This window comes from Rhea pennata, chromosome 18 (genome assembly GCF_028389875.1).
Source record: "Rhea pennata isolate bPtePen1 chromosome 18, bPtePen1.pri, whole genome shotgun sequence".
NCBI lineage: Eukaryota > Metazoa > Chordata > Aves > Rheiformes > Rheidae > Rhea > Rhea pennata.
The window spans coordinates 12,107,239-12,122,985 of NC_084680.1; the positions used below are offsets into that span (position 1 = coordinate 12,107,239).

The 15,747-nt window shown below is 52.7% G+C and overlaps 1 protein-coding gene across 1 annotated transcript in view; it reads left to right on the forward strand.

Moving 5' to 3' along the window:
- Window positions 1–1,041: 1,041 nt before the first annotated feature.
- Window positions 1,042–15,747, forward strand: part of NACC2 (NACC family member 2) — a 48,944-nt gene continuing 34,238 nt past the window's right edge. Inside the window, exon 1 of the mRNA XM_062591132.1 lies at window positions 1,042–1,096. The gene's annotated coding sequence lies outside the window, so the exon portion shown is untranslated. The remainder of the gene's footprint in view (window positions 1,097–15,747) is intronic.

A 15,747-nucleotide genomic window follows, 5' to 3' on the forward strand; every position in this document is an offset into this window, starting at 1 on the left:
AATGGGCACTTTACTGTGAACAGGCTGAATTCGTGTTGCTGTGGTAAATTTTGTAATTTTCTTAATCTTAGTTTTTGCATCATAGCTGAAGCATGAATGGCAGCTTTATCTAACCAAGATAATGGCATGAGAGGTTTATTTTTAATATGAAAATATTTACCTCCCTCGACGATTTTTCTGCTATGCTTTTCTTGAAATTAATATGCTGAACGAAGTCTTTTTTTAAAAAAAGAAGGGTAAAAATTATCACTATGTTGCATGAACTTTCTTTTTTCCTAAGAGAAGGGTAAAAATTTCTCCTTTTATTGAACGAGAAGCGGGTAACCGAGAATTTGAAACATCATGTGATGCAGCTGTGAGCACGATCGCATATTGCACAGCCCGTCTCGGCTTCAGAGCGATTTAACGTTGGGGGAGGGAGGGGAAAAAAAAAAAAAAAAAAAAAGAAGGAGGCTTAGAGCACGATCCTGTAAAAACTCACGCGGCCGCTCAGCGCCGCCGATGGTGCGGCCGCTCCGCCGGGGCGCGGCGCCCAGGTGGGTCCCGCGGTGAGGGGCGGCGGCGGCGGTGGTGGCGGGTTCGCTCCCGGCCGGGGGGGGGGGGGGGCGCGGAAATTAGTAACGATACGGGGAAAAATAAGGAGAAACGGTAAGTGCAAAAAATAAAATACGGGGGAAATCGAGAAAACACGGGGAAAGCACGGGAAATAATCGCGGGAGGGTGGGGAGAGAGGCAGAGCGCGGGGGGCGCGCGCGTGCGGGGGGCGGCGGTGCCGGTGCCGGTGCCGGGCCGAGCGCGGTGCCGGTGCCGGTGCCGGTGCCGGTGCGCGTCGCCCCGCGGCCCCGCCCGTCGCTCCCCCCCTCCCGCCCCGCGGCGGCGGCGGGGCCGGGCCCGCCGGGGCCGCCTGTCTGCGGCGCTCGGCGCTGCTGGGCGAGGTCAGGGAAAGTCCATGTGAGGAGCCGCTGGAATCACTTCCTGCCGCCGCCGCCGCCGCCGGGCCCCGCCGCCGCCGGGCCCCGCCGCGCCGCGCCGCCGCCAGGCCCCGGGGCCGCCGCCGCCGCCGCCGCCGCGCGCCCCTGGGGCAGCGCGCCCGCAGGTAAGCGCGGCCCGGGGGGGCCCCGCCGCCGCCGCCGCCGCCGCCGCCGCCGCGCTGCCCTCCCCTCCCCTCCCCTCGGGCCCCGGCGGCGCGGCTGCCCGCAGGCCCCGGCCGAGGAAACCCCTGGCGGGGCAAGCGCCGGGCCGGGGCGAAGCTGCGCCGCGGCCGCGGCCGGGGGCTCGTCCTGGCGGCCCGCTCCGCGGAGCGCCCGCCCGCCTAGTTTCTGCTGTCCTCCCGGGGCGTGTTCGCCTAGCAAAACGGACGTGAAAATCGCGTTATTATTAGCAGCACCTTTCGGAGAGGCCGCAGTGCTTGCTTGCTTTATTTATTTTAATGGCTAGACGCGTACCCGGGCTGATACTTTCCCTCCCAGGGGAGGAAAAATCTGCTGCTCAAAGGGGAGATCTTAAAGAACAAACGCACAAAAAAAAAAAAAAAAAAAAAAAACCCACCGCCCCAACTAAACGCCTAAATTCCGAGTTTAGCAACGCCGGGCGGGCTGGGACGGGCGCTGCTCCCCCCGCGCTCTGCCGGCAGTGCCCGGTGCGGGGTCAGCGACGCCGGCTGCTCCTCTGCGCCCTGATGCAGAAGTGTGGAAAAATTTGGGTCCGCTGCCGGGCTGTTGTTGGATAAGTGCCTCCCTACATGCTGGCGTGCTACAGTTCATACTGCAGTATGCAGCATGCTGTAGTTAAAGTACGTTTGCTGTGCTCAAGGACTTCTCCAAACATCTTCCCTGCTGTAGGGAAATAAAATGACAGCAGTACGTTGTGTACTGCGCCACGCGAGGCTCGCCCGTACGTATCAGCAGCGAAGTACAGGATCACTTAAAGCGAAGTCTCCATTACATGCTGCTTCATTAATTTGAATATTCGCTTGTGCGTTTCCTCCTTTGGAGAGGCATTTGCGAGATTGCGGGCAGCCTGATGTGCTCCCAGCTTGCCAAATGCCGGGCTCCTGTCCTGGGTAATTGATGCTCTGGCATGCTGTTTTACCTTTTCCAACTAAAATATTAAACAGTAGTAGGAGTCGAAATCGGTAAACAAACCTGAATTATTGCTGTCCGCTCAGGGGCATATTGGCTGCTCAAAGTTAATATTCTCCTGCATGAAGAAGAGGTTTTGCTAGAGCAAAACGTGCCGGCTGCGGCTGGGGGAGGTGCACGTCCTCTGTGCCTGCGCCGAAGGAGCCGGGGAGCCTGCCCTGCTCAAGAGCATCGTATTCAGGCATAGCTAAAAACAAAGTGCGCGCCTTATTAATCCTCTGAAAGCCTGCTATTAAATAAAACTTTCCAACTAAAAGGGATAAAGCCGAACCTTTCCTTATTAGCTGAATTAATGCTGTTCAGCCAGCCTAGGACAATAAGTGCATGACCTCGAGGCGCGGATAATGGAGGTAATGATAGTTTGATCCAAAGTAAGCTGCAAATATAAAATAATTAGGGATATTGTTGTCCTTATTCTGAGAATAAATGTCATTCCATAGACCACTGAAGATGGATATAACTGTTGTAGTTCTCTTTTCCTGAGGAGATTTTATAATTAAGGCTTCATGGGAGTAAATTGCAGTTTTTTAACATTAAAGGGGAAGAATGGATTTATAAAACCTAAAATTTCTCAGAAAAGAAAAAAATAAACCTTCCAAAACTCACTAAAATAGCGCAAGTGGTCGAATGAAAATCGGGTCTCAGTAAGCACAGGCAGAGCAGGGCTGCACGTGGCTCCAAGGGGCCCGTTTTGGTTGATGGAGTAACTGGTACATTGGGCAGCTCTGCAAACCCCGCGACGCCTTGGGCTGCGGGTCCCGGAAAGCGTTGCCTTGGCGGTTTTGCTTTCTTTTGCGCCAAACTTCCCACGATTAGCGCAGGGCTGGTCGTTCCTCGGGAGCCTTTGCTTTCCGCCTCTCTTGCTCCAGCGCTGCCTTACGGGGTGGAGTTGTAAACGCAGCAAATACAGGATATTTTCAGCAAAAGCCAGAGCAGCAGCGGCCGGGTGGTTTCCGCTGGCCTGGCGTCGGGGTGACCTCGCGCTCTCGAGCTCGGAGCAGCCGGCGCGCGGGGCCCGCGTTGCTCTCGCGGCGGGTGGAGGTGAAGACCTCCGCGCCGGGTCCTTCGTCGCCTTCGTGGTGGCCCTCGGTAGACCTGGGTGTCGAGGTGTCCTCCGGCTTCTCCAAGGCAGGACGGCGGGTGCGTTGCCGTCTGGCTCCCGTCCCAGCTTCGCAGCGTGCCCGCGTCCCGCCGCGCTGCGGTGGTCTGGCCCGTCCCCGCTCCCCTGGCGGGCGGCTGCTGGGCCCGGGGGGCGGCGGGGGGCGATCTCCCTTTGGGTGGGCCGGTGCCCGCGAGCGGTCGGCTCCCCTTCGGGCAGCGGGTGTCGTGCCGGCGTCGAGCTCTCCCCGGCTGCTGCGGTGCTTCCCTCCAACGCGCTTTGACAACAGCTGCGTACGCTGCTCCGGCAAAGAGAAGTCCTCTCTACTTGGCGATGAGCGAGCCCTTCTGCAAAGCGCAGGTACGTCCTTTCCGGAGGAGGTTTCAGTCGAAACGAGGAGTGGAAGTGCCAAGCGATGAGGCAGTGTTTGCGGCGGTGCCAGCAGGCGCGAGGCGAGGAGTGCCAAGACACGTCGCGCGCGAGTCTGCTCGGCTCCGTGTTTGCAGCCCCGGAGAGCCTTGGGTTGGCTTCAGAGAAGCCTCCAGACTTGTGTGCGCTTCGCCGGCTCGGGATGCAAACCATCTCCGCTTGCAATGGAAATATTTATTTTAGACCGTCTTATTATAAAGTCAGATTTCCCTGCCAGGCCTTCTGGAGGGTTTGCGCTGTGCTCTGTACCTCTGCAGATAGCAGCCTTGCTTGAAAGCCGCCTTTATTCACATCGTGGCACTTCAGCTGCTCGCTGGCTCTCCGATACGCCGGGCGGGGGGGGGCCTAAAGGCTTGCACGGGGCCGTCGGCTTGGGGATAAACACAGCAAAACAGCCGGGCAAAACGATGGGGCGGCTCGCGGGCGGCTCGCTCCCTACAGTGCCCGCGTTTGAAAATCCCCAGGCCTGACAAAACGGGGTTAGAAAGAGCCTCCGCCGGGGCTTTGTGTCTGCCCGGGTTTCAGGAGCCGAAGCAGCTCTTTGGCGGGACTGTCAGCGGGGGAACGGATGGGCCGTGCTGGGCTGGAGTGCCAGAGCCGTCGCGATGCTAAAGCGCGGGGGACAGCGGTACTGCAAGGCAAGGCTGCGCTTTCATAGTTGTATCTATGTTTTTTTTATATTTCTTTGAATTTAGTTGAATGAAATTAAAGAAATAAAATATAAGCAGTCGAGTGGGGGGAATTAAGTGAAATCCTAAGTTCCCCGAGTACCTCAAGGCCAGTGCGAGCATCGCCGGTTGCTGCCGTTTGCCCCGGCCACTTTCCGCTGCCGCTGGAGTTCAGACAAACTAGTTTTGACGGGAACACCTACGGGGGGTGGTGCTGAGGGTAGTGATTTTTATTCCTTATTTATTTTATTTTAACCAGGCCTACATAGAAATTGAGAAATAGGTTGAGCATGCTAAAGAGGGTGAGGCTGCTGGCTTTCTCTACCTGACTTTATTTGCAAAGTGACGGGGATTTTGACAGGCTTTGTGTCTTTTTTAGCAAATCAAGTGTCATGCCAGGTTTGCCTGTGGATGAGATCATTTGCAAAATATGTTTCCCAGCTTGCTTCAGGCATAATTCATTGTGTCAACTGCAATTGCTCATTTGCTAGGAACTGTGATTCATTAGCAATTTTTTTTTAAGTTCAACTTGTTTTTAAGCAAATGTTTGGAGGCAGAACGGAAATTTAAAAGAAAATACTAAATCCTACAGTGTGCATACTCACAAATGTTGCTTGGGGGGGAGGGTGTTAAAAAGGCAGGGTGACCGGGGCGGGGGGGCGCTGAGCGGTCGGCGGCGCCCGGGGGCGGAGGAGCTCGCTCGGGCCAAACCGGGCGACGTCGGGGTCGCTCTGACCCGTCGCCTGCGCGATGCGGATGAAAGCAGCGCTCGGGCGTGTGTTTGGCGCTCGGCGTGTTCGCAGGCCGCCGCAAGCGTTTTTATTCGGGCTCTTCCAAGGGCCGCAGATCAGCCTTTTAACAACAATTTATACGTCAAGTACTCTTTTGTGTGTGTGTGCATTGCGTTTCCTATCGAGACGAATGCTTCAGCACAGTTTTCCCCCCTGTGCAATGGTTGTCTGCAAAGCACTTTTTTTCTGTTTTATTACCATTCCCCCCCCCGCCCCGAGGGTTTGTGCATCACCGTCGTCTTGCCCCGAGGAGCGCCGGGGCCGCTGGCGCGGTTCCCACGCTGCCCGCCGCCCTGGGCAGGAGCCGCCGGAGCCGGAGCGGAGCGGAGGGAAGGGAGGCGACTCCGTCGGGGTGGCCATATATAGGCATCGGGGCGAGATGAAATCCGCGCTCGCCCCGTCCTCCCCGCGGCGATAAAGCCAAGGAAGAGGAAGGACGAGCTGGGTGGCGGCGGGGGTCCTCGCCGTGCTGGGACGGACGCTGGCGCGGCTCGGCTCCCAAAGCGGAGGGAGCCGCTTGTCCCGGCGTCGAGGCTCCCGTCGCGGCCGGGACGGGATGCCCGGAGCCGGGGCCGGCCGCTTCCCGCGACGCCTCCTCGCCGGGCACCCTCCGGCGTTGCGGCCGCCGGCCCCGCTCTCGCCTGGTCGAAGCCCCGCTCGCCTCGCAGAGCTCGTTTCTAGCGTGCGTGTGTCGGGGGGGTTAAATCGCTCCGACTCCGTCTCGCCCCTTCTGACGGCTCTGGATGGGCCGTGGAGCAAAACCCGACGGTTTTGGCGTCGGTTCTGTATCCTCAGCATCGCGGGCCGGGGACAGCAGCGAAAGCCTCCTCCGACTCTGCTGCTGCAGTGTATCGCTCTAACTAAACTAGGTGAATTGCCAGGCCTGAAGCGAGCTTTTTTTGGTAAATCTGCCCGGGTTACGCTCTCAGGACCCCCCCAGCGCGTGCGTGGGGGCGGGAGAGCCGGCGTGCAGCTGTAGCGCGGCGTGTTTGACATTCCTGCGCTTGCTGTGACGGTAACACGGCTTTCTGCGTTTCACTCATTTCCCATTACCGCACTAAGTTCCATCAGTTAATTTTTCTATGTCAGTATTTTTGTTGTCAGCAGTTTTTTTTCCCCCCTTTATTTTATTTTTTTTTTGAAGCATATAAAACTATCGGTGCGAAAGAAGATTAAAAAGATACATTACAATTAAAATGTTAATGAAAGCTGCATCATACAACTTTTGAGGCTTTTTTTTTTTTTTTTGGTCTTATGTCCATTAACTCGGTGATTCTTATTCTATACTGACCCCTGCTGAGGGAGCGGTGCTATAATTGGATTTAGAAAAGGCGGGGGGGGGGGGGGGGAGAAAAGGGAGGGCGAGAAGCTTTCTGGAAAGCCGAGGTCGGAGGCTTTACGCGCGGGCGCCCGCGGCCGGGGAGCAGGGAGGCGGCAGCTGCGCCGACCCGCGAGCCCGCTCCGGCCCGGCGCGGGCGGAGGAGCGCCGCGCGCCAGGGCGAGCCGCGAGCCGTCGCGTAGGGTGCTTGCGAGGCCCTTGGACGAAGCGGTGGGAGGACGGCAAGCAGCGATTTCCCACTATGGCTTCTTGTTTTTCCACATCTCTCCAAAATAGTATTTCTAGAGCCTAAGTGATCTTTTTAACAGGTTTTCTGCAGCTTACCCAATACTTGGATTAGGTAACTGGTAACGTGCCAGCGATGTAGATACGTGCAAGAGCAAGGTTTCGTGCCCCCAGGTAAAACCCAAAGTTTGAGGCCTGCAAGGTTAACCTGCGTTTGGCAGTGGGCTGGAAAGCCGCCGCAGAAGACAGAAGGAGAGAGCAGCAGGGTATGGCGTTGCGTTTGAGCTGCGTGCGCCTCGCTGTGCTGGAGCTGCGTGACGATCCCCCGGGTGAGGTATCTGGTGGCCTCCAGAAGAGGGAGATCCCATGGGCACGCTGGCCAGGAAGCTCACCGAGCTGGATCTGCAAGCAACACACAGCGTAAGAAGCTCAACCAAATCCGGTGAAGAGCGTAGAGATGACCGCCAAGGAAGGAGGTGGGAGCAATGGCGCTGGTACTGCGTGCTCCTCTTCCCCCCCCGGGCATTGCCGCTTCCCTTGTTCTCTCTCCAATCTCCCAAAACGGTGGTGGACATCTGCAGGCAGAGAGCAAAGAAATCACTGCTTGAAATTCCCACCTGATTTCCGTAGTGTGTGCTGGCAGTTGTAGGCCAAATACAAGGGGGAATAACAAAGCAGCCTGAAACGTTCCCAAACGTGTGTGTCTGGCATGGCAAGTAAGTGGAACTTCCAGTAAGGTAAACTTCTGTGTAGCAAACCTAAAAAGAAGCACGCAAGAATAAATATCTGGGTGTTGCAATAAAATCTGAAAATCTTGGAAGAGTCACTTCAGGCAAGCTCATAACTGGTAAAACATTGTAAAAATTCATGTTGGGCTCAATCCACGTGCGGTGCTTGGGTTATGGCATTGAGGGCAGTTCTGGTTTATTCCAGGGTCAGGGCAGAGAGAGCTAGAGGTGCCTCCTTGCTGACGGAGGTGTCTTGGCTCCGATCCGGCTTGCAGAGCCGCCGCTGGTGGTGGTGACCCTTCCGCCCGCAGACCGCAGTGCCGATTCCAGCATGCAGTTGGCTTTGACACTCTGGCTTGGTATTGCTGAGGTTTCTGGTCCCCTGTCCTCAAGGATTGCCGAAACGGCTTTGGAAGACCTTTATTCTCCTGCCGCGCTCTGCAGCGGGCACCGCCGTGCAGAAGCGGCGTGGGAGCCGAGCGCGTCGCCTGCTACGAGTCTGTCCCAGCTGTGAGTAACGTCAGCTTATATCTTGCCGTCTACAGTGCGTTTATTAGGGTTGGTCCCTCTCCCCGTGCTTGGCCAGGCTGCCCGATGGGCCTTGCTTTTGGCTTTGAAAAGTGTCCCTGTGCGTTTTTGGGGGAGGTGGTGGCACTTCTGAAGCAAGCAGCTGCAAAGTAACTGAGCCACTGGATACTTTCATGAGTATTGCAATCAAATTCAGGATGTTTCCTTACTTACCTTCTCCTTAAAATCCCAAAGCGGCTGTCTCGTAGTTTGTGTGTGGCCTGGAGGGAGAGGAGGGCTTTAATCTTTCTCCCACAACACTTGCTGACTGATCTGGATTAGGCGGAAGAAACCGTGCGGAAGGGAGGCCTTAGCTTCTCGCACTTTGGAGGAACTCTGAAGCTCGTGCCTGTGGCGCAGGAAGGGAATACATGTTTGAGAAGATGCGGAAGAGCTAAGTGACAAAATCGCTACACGTCCTCTGAGGCAGCGAGCGCACATACTTTGCAGCTAAACGTTGCTGGCAGCAATTGCATTGCGCCGATCGCTCTCTGCCTGCAGGTAGACCAGGAACTGCTTGGTTTCTTCCTGGCCTGCAGATCTTACTGAGACCACTAATTCTTTACCAAACACCATTGGATACGTTTTTTTTTTTATTATTTTCCACTCCAGTGCAGCCTGCAAGAAGCAGCGCGCTGGCTGGGGCTCGGCCAGGCCAGCCAGGCTCTGCGTAATGACTTTATGGCAGGAGCTCTGCTGGCTCACTGCAGCTCTTGCCCAAGCGATGAGAAAAGCTCTCCCGCAGGCTATCAGATATCGCGTGTCTGACACCTTGATGAGGCTCCTGATCTGCATCCAGAACAGAAGCTGCTGCTTGCCACGTCTGGGGTCGGCCCCCGTGGCTGTGCGCGGCCCAGCCTGGCACCAGCATGGCAGTGGACGTTATTCTTTGGCTTGGCCACCAGCAAAATAGGGGAAACTATTTGTTAAAGTCGTGATTTATCTGTATCACCTTGAAATACAACCCTACCACCACCAGAAGGTGTTTTTCCTCAGATTCATATGGCAATTTATAGACAGTTCAATTGCATTTATTCACAAAGCAACACAAATTAATGCTGAGCGTCCATCCAAGAGGAACCACGCTGCTAGAGCCTTCTTCGCCTGTACAGCCCAGCCACGTGCTTTTGAGGTGGTTTGGATGCCTGACTGCAGGACTTGGGTGTCTGTCCATCTCCCCCACCCTCCAGCCTCCCAGTGATGTTTCTCTCTCTGTCTCCTGAATGTTACATAAAATACAACATGCAGCATTGACTATAGAAATACTGGGTTCAGCAGCCTGGGCTTGAGGCATTTCCAGCACCTTGTCATCTACCAAGTTCACATGCAGAAGACATGCCATGTTTGCATGGACTTTGGCTAAAATATGGTGTCCAGGGGCTACTGTGTTGGGCACGCAGGAGATAGGGATGCGCCTGGAGAATCGCCTTTGGCAGTGCCACCCACCAGCAGGATATGGCAATTCTGGGAGGAAAGGGAGAGGTATTTACTTGGAATTGTTGAAGAAGTCGTATTTTTGCACTGTTGCAGGTGTCACTGAGTTTCCCTGGCCAGGCAGTGCTCCACAGCGTTTGTGTAATCATGGAAAGGGGTCGGTTTTCATTTTGTACTCAGAGGCTTGAGATGGGCAAATGCATTGACCACACTGCTGTTTGTGGAGACCCTTGCACCAATTGTTTTTCTGTAGATGCATCAGGAAATGTTTGAAGTCCTCATGCTGGCTGCTTTCACATCCTTGTGTTGCATTCTTCACCTCTAGCTTTCATTTAATGGCTGCTTGACCAGGCTCTGTTAAAGAAATTTTGCAACTGCAGAAGAATCTTGTACCTCGTCTCCAAAGCAGATGTGAGGGTGCTGCTGGTTGGTTCAGCATCTGTATTTCTGGCAGTGAGATGGCAGAGTTTGGGAAGACATTCAAGGAAGCCTGTTATGGGACAAAGGAACCATCCAAAACTTGTTTAAAGGTATGAAAAGAAGATCATGGGATAGAGAATTGCTGGAGGATGAGCCTGAGCACCTGCAGGTCCCCGTCAGGCGTGCCGGGATTTTGCAGGACACCGTGAAACGCTTGGCCAGGCAGCATGCTGAGCAGCATGATGATGGGAGAGATGTGGCCCCAGGGCCAGAGCATTTATAGTACGACCTGTTGTGCGAAGGCTCAGTGCCTCGAGGCTCTGCAAGGTCCAAGCGTGTACAACGTTGCCGATAACCAGCATCGCCAAAAAATAAACGTCTGCAAAAACGTTCCCCTGAGAAGTTCCTAGCCTGTGTGCGGTCCGAGAACTTGCAACGCTGGTTCTTCCCCTGCCAGTGCTGGTGAACGTAGCCGAACAAATTCGACGAGTTGCCAGAAGACGAGAGAAAGAGCCGCAGGCCTCAGCTGGGATGTCTGTACTGAGTGCGGCCGGCGAACGGGGGCAGCTGGCCACGCGGAGCTGCGCGGAGGTGGAAGATGCTCTGTTCTCCGTGCCTCGACTGCACGGATCTGGTATTGGAAACTTAGACTTGGCTTTGTAGGTGGGAAGGGGGAAAAAATCTCAAAATTGAGTTATAGCCTGTTGTAGGTGTCGTGGGGGTGGGCAGTGCTGGCCGGACTACGCGTATTGCCCGCTCTGATGCTGAGGGTGGCACGGGCAGGGGCTGGGGAGGCCGAACCTCCCGGGCATCCCGCGGCCTCCTCCCAGACCCTGAAACACGCCTCTAACCGCGGGAGCGACACGTCTGAACGGCGTGCAGGAGCTTTCGCGGCGTAGCTGCAGCGCGTGGCTTCTGAGTGGTCCCGCTGTCTCGTGCCAGGCTGCGTCCTGAGCGCCTGCCCGAGTTTCTTTCACGGTTTTGTTCTGGTTTGGGAAAGGTAAGCTCAGTTTTGAACCGCCTTGTCTGTGGTTACCAAGTCTCAGTCGCATATTAAGCGTTTAATGCCCGGCGCGTCGGCTTCCCGCCGCGTCCCCGTTTCGGTGCGGGCTGAGGGGCGCAGCCTCTGCCCGCGTCTCGCGGGACGTTACCCCGTCCGGCGCCCGTCCCGGGGCGCTTCTCCGCGCCGCCGGCTCCCGGCCCAGCGGGGCGTTAGCGGTGGGCTGGGGTCGGCAGCGCCTGGCTGCCTGCGAGGGCTCCCGCGGAGGGTTTCTTCTGCCGCCGGTCCTGGCCCGTCTAATTGTGTTACATCGTAATTTCTTGGTGCTTGCTTAACTCGTGCTGCGCATCAGAAGCTCTTGTGAAACCCAATGTGCCGGAGCACCAGCACAGGAAAAAGCTCTGCCTTCTGCGAAGCCAGACTGTTGCAGTGTAATTTGTTTTGTAAGATTTTTGAAAGCCAATGTTGCAATATGTAACAGTAGAATAGTGGGAAGATGGTCAGGTGGTTCCTAGGACTTCAACAGACAGATTTCATGTCTGTGTGTTTTTGCAACACCTTTCTATAAAGGGAAACATAATTTAAAATATGATTACTTAGTGTTGTAACAGTCTTCTCAAACGTTTTTGCATTATGCAGAGATCATTATCAGAGGCTGATATTAACTTGCAAAGAATATTATGCAAATCATTCTCCTGTTCTTCTAAAAAGAAATTTCCTTCATAATGCAAAGCGTGACATAAAAAAATTGTGCAGAAGCTTTTGGCAAAATTACATTCAGAAGATGTAACAGTTTTTCTGCTTACTAGCACAATCTATTTGTGCCTTTCTACTGGATTTTCTCAACTCAAGCTGATAAAGTATGAATTTTAAAATAAGGCTTGGGTGGGGGAGCAATATTGTAATCCCTGGGTTCAGGAGCAGACAGGGAGAGTTTTCATTTTTAGGTCATTGTTTCAAATCTGTACTAATAGTCACTATAAGCTCTGTTTAATTTTCATCACTTTTTGAAGGATTTGGTGGTTTTCTACCAGACTTGCGAGGGGCAGATGCCCACGGCACCACTGTACCCGTGGGCAGCAGTGTGCACGCAGCTGGACCGATGTTTTACAGATGCTTTAGGTACAGTCTAAATTTTATCAGTTTAGAGTTGTTCCTTCTAACACAGAAACCAGACTCTGCTAAAATTGAGAGGATCGGTTTAGGTATCAGAGTTTGCTGTTATTATAGATAGATTGATTGTTTAAAATAGACCTTAGTAAATGTTGTAACTGGCTTAAATTACTGAAATATTTACAGGTTTGCAGTACAAGTTGAAGAGGCTCATTCACTGCAGAACCCAATTTTTTTAGGCACTTAAGATAGTTTTTCAAAACTGTAGCCTTTGCGCTGGAATTTCTTTAGGCATTTCGCAACATAAATATGATTGAGAAAGGTCAGTGATACTCGGCTATTCAGATATATATTGAATTACAGCATCATGTGAAGGCAGAGATAGTTTTCACTAGCATGGGAAATTTTCGGACTGTTTTATATGTCTGGTTAGATAACTTGACAATTTAAAAATCAAACCAAATTGGGTAAATAAGCTGGAGGTCATAGTTAGCGTTCATCAAGCGGCCGAGGCTGGATGCCCGGGCGCTGGCTCGCTCCACCGCCGGGCGCCCGGCAGGTGCCGGCGTTTCTGCCACGGCAGCGCCTTTACCTGTTGCCTCGGACAGTGGATTTCCCTTTTTCCCCCTGTTTTGCCCCGGCCTCGCCGCGCACGAGGGATGCGGGAGGCGGCGGCAGGCTGCGTTTGGCCGGGAGCGTTCCTTTCGGGGCTCGGAGCTGCTCCTGCCGCAGGCGAGCCCAGCCTCGGCGCGAAAGGCAGCGTGTGAAGAGGGTTTCAGCTGATTTTGTGGCGTTTCTTCGGAGAGCGTTTGCAGCACTAATCGGCCCGATCCTCGTCTGCCTTTTCCCCCATTTCCCAGTTAACTCGCTATTCGAGCGTGCCTGTGAACGGCGTCTTTTATCCACTGCTGCTCCCCTCTAGGTTTTGAATTCCCGCATGCCGCGCTGCAGCCACGTTTCCATCATTGCGCATTCAAAAAAGCAGAACAGAGGCTAACGTGATTTTTTTTCCCCCTATCTTTTAGTATCTGGAGGAGGAAAACCCTTCCCCAACAGAGCCAGCGTTGCAATAGGCTATGTAAATTATGAGCAAGAAAAATAACTGTTCGTACCCCGGGTAATTTGTGAGTATGTGTAATAAAAGGTGTCTGGGAAGTGAATTATAGTGATGTTTAGCACCGGCCGTGCTAGAGGGAATTGCAGGATGGCCCTTGTGCAAGTGTGGTGTTAGTTCAGTGAACACTTCTTGTGCATCTCTGAATTTTGTCTTTAGGAGAATTCTTCGCATGGTGAAATTCAGTGCATCTGGGTGGAAGCTTGAGCCAGCCTGTCGGGCAGGAGCCAGCGGGGCCGCTGGGGCCACGGGAACGGGCTCTTTCCCGGGTTTTGGGCAGTGGGGCCGGGCCGACCGGCTCCCTGCGCGGCGCCGGCACCGCGAGCTGCGCCAAGCACGCTTCGCTTAGAAACGGCCCCAAATTAAAGACCAGGCTTAAGCCCGAAGAAACCAAAGCAGATATTGCAACCTTGAAGAATCTTGTCCGACTTAAAAGATTTAATTAAAATTCCGGCTTGATTGATGGCATTTTGTTTTGATATGAGCGTCTTCATTTCTTTTGAAAAAGAATTAAATGAAACCCTTGGTATGTGTGGGTTTTTTTTTTTTTTTTTTTTTTTTATTTTTGCATATTTATTCTCGAACTTGACGCATTAGAAAATAATTGAGTAAAACAAAATCCACCAGGCTTCAAATTACCTCTAGCTTAATGTTTTATTTAAAAGGTTTGCTAACTGCCATTCTTTGTAATGAATTGGGTCATGCAGCTCCAAAGAGTGCCGTGGGTTTTCGTTCTGATTTTATTTATTTATTTATTTATTTACGTTGCACCATGAGGCTGCCGGGCCGCGGCGCCTCCTTGTCTTCCCAGCTCGCGGGATCTCCGCTCGCTCTCAGTGTCGCTAGCACGAAGGAATAGACCGGGTTTGGAGGGCTGGATTTGGGTGTTTTCTGTAATAACTTTAAAGTGCAATTTTGAAAATTCAGCGTCCTGCCGTCGCAGATCCCTGTGAACGTTTGCGGCAGGGGAGACCTTGCACAGCCGAGCGGAGGTTGTGGAGGTGTAAGTACGAGTCTCCAGGCTCGTATGGGCTTTGGTTTGAATCCAAGCTAAATTTTCCAAAAAAATCAATGCAGAAGTTATCCAAAAGGAGTTAATTTTGTTTAATAACTTATGTGAAAACCTTTTGCCTGTTGAGAACGCAGTAGCAGCACCGACGACTTCAAAGATGTCTTTTTTTGTGGTAGGGTGAATTAATTAATTAAAATTGGCATTTAGCAGATCTTCATTTAAGTAATCCATGTAATCGTGACTTTATAATTTTATATTTCTAAGTTCTTTTTGCGAAGGAAAGATGGCTAATTCTTATCCGTAAAGAAAAATTAGAGCATGTTGATTTGCAGCTAAATACGTATTAAAGTTGGAATTCCATTGCTCGCCCGAAGAGACCATCCGTATACCTATTTATTGAAGGTATTATGTAGGCTAAGCACATTTTTGACATGCAGGTTACTTGGTTTAGAAGTGGCGTGATACGATCCAGCGACCACCTGCTCTGCGTGAGGTTGGCGCCCACTGGGCTCCCGCGTAATTATGAACTGGATTTTGAGGGAAAATAATTTTAAAGAAGAGAGAAGAAAAGGAAAAACAAGGAAGCAGGTGGAATTTTAGGGCCAGCGTGTGAGCTACTGAGCTCGGAGAAACAGAGAGGAGGCCGAGTGAAAAACTCGGTTGTTTTCTCAGCTGGACGTTTGACTTGCAGGTGCCCTCATGTACCCCTAAGCTTTGCTACCAGCCGCGTGTGCGGATGGACGGACGGACCCCCATGCTCCGGCGTGGAAGCCGCTGCCAGGCGGGCGCTGCAGGCCAGAGCCTGCCCGGCTGCGCCTTGGGGTGTGCAGAGCCCAGGACCCCTCTATTTCTGGAGAGCTCAAGCCCTTCTACCTGGCACCTCCACCATACCCGCCAGCACCTCCAGGTCTTCAGCACGGCGCAGCCTGGGCTTCCCGAGAGGTCCCCACGCTTCACCTCCGCTCACCTCGCTGAGATGTGTAAGCCCTTCCAATGCAGCAGGGAAGCTCCTGCGTCGTGTAGTGAGCTCAGGGTGGCTGATATGGTTTTTTTTAAAAAAAAAAAAAAAAGACGTGATGGAGCCTTTGATACCAGGAGAAACAATTAATTGCAACTGTTATAATTTTTTCTGCTGCTTTGAGAAGCTCAAATTATTCCTTGCATTGTCTTTAGTTGCTCGTTTGGTTGACTAATATGTTCCTCTCTGCTTTAGTGAAAATAACATGTGAGTAAGCAGAATGCCCAAATTCTGAACGATGTCTTGTGGTGATTTCTTAATTTCCTGAGTGAGCACAGGGTTCTTGGGGTTTCATTCCTGTGCCAGAAAGACTATTTGCTCATACAAAGTTCTTCATTGTAATAGGAAAAAAATCAATTTGATTACTTTCATGTCAGCATGCATGTCTAATGGCTTAGAAGTTATTGCGGCCATAAAATATACAGTATCATTTCTCTCTCACTCTGAAATTTGACAGGATTAATATAGTCAGCATGAAATCTTAGTCATAAAGTCGACCATAAGTGATGGTAAAATTAGCTGCTGAAATCGTCTGCTTATGGAAAGCATCTTCTGTTTTTCCTTCTGGGAAAAAATATCAAGGGAATGGCATGTGAATTAGAATGGTCGTTTTCTGCATTTCAGACGCTCCTACAAATACGTGCGTTTC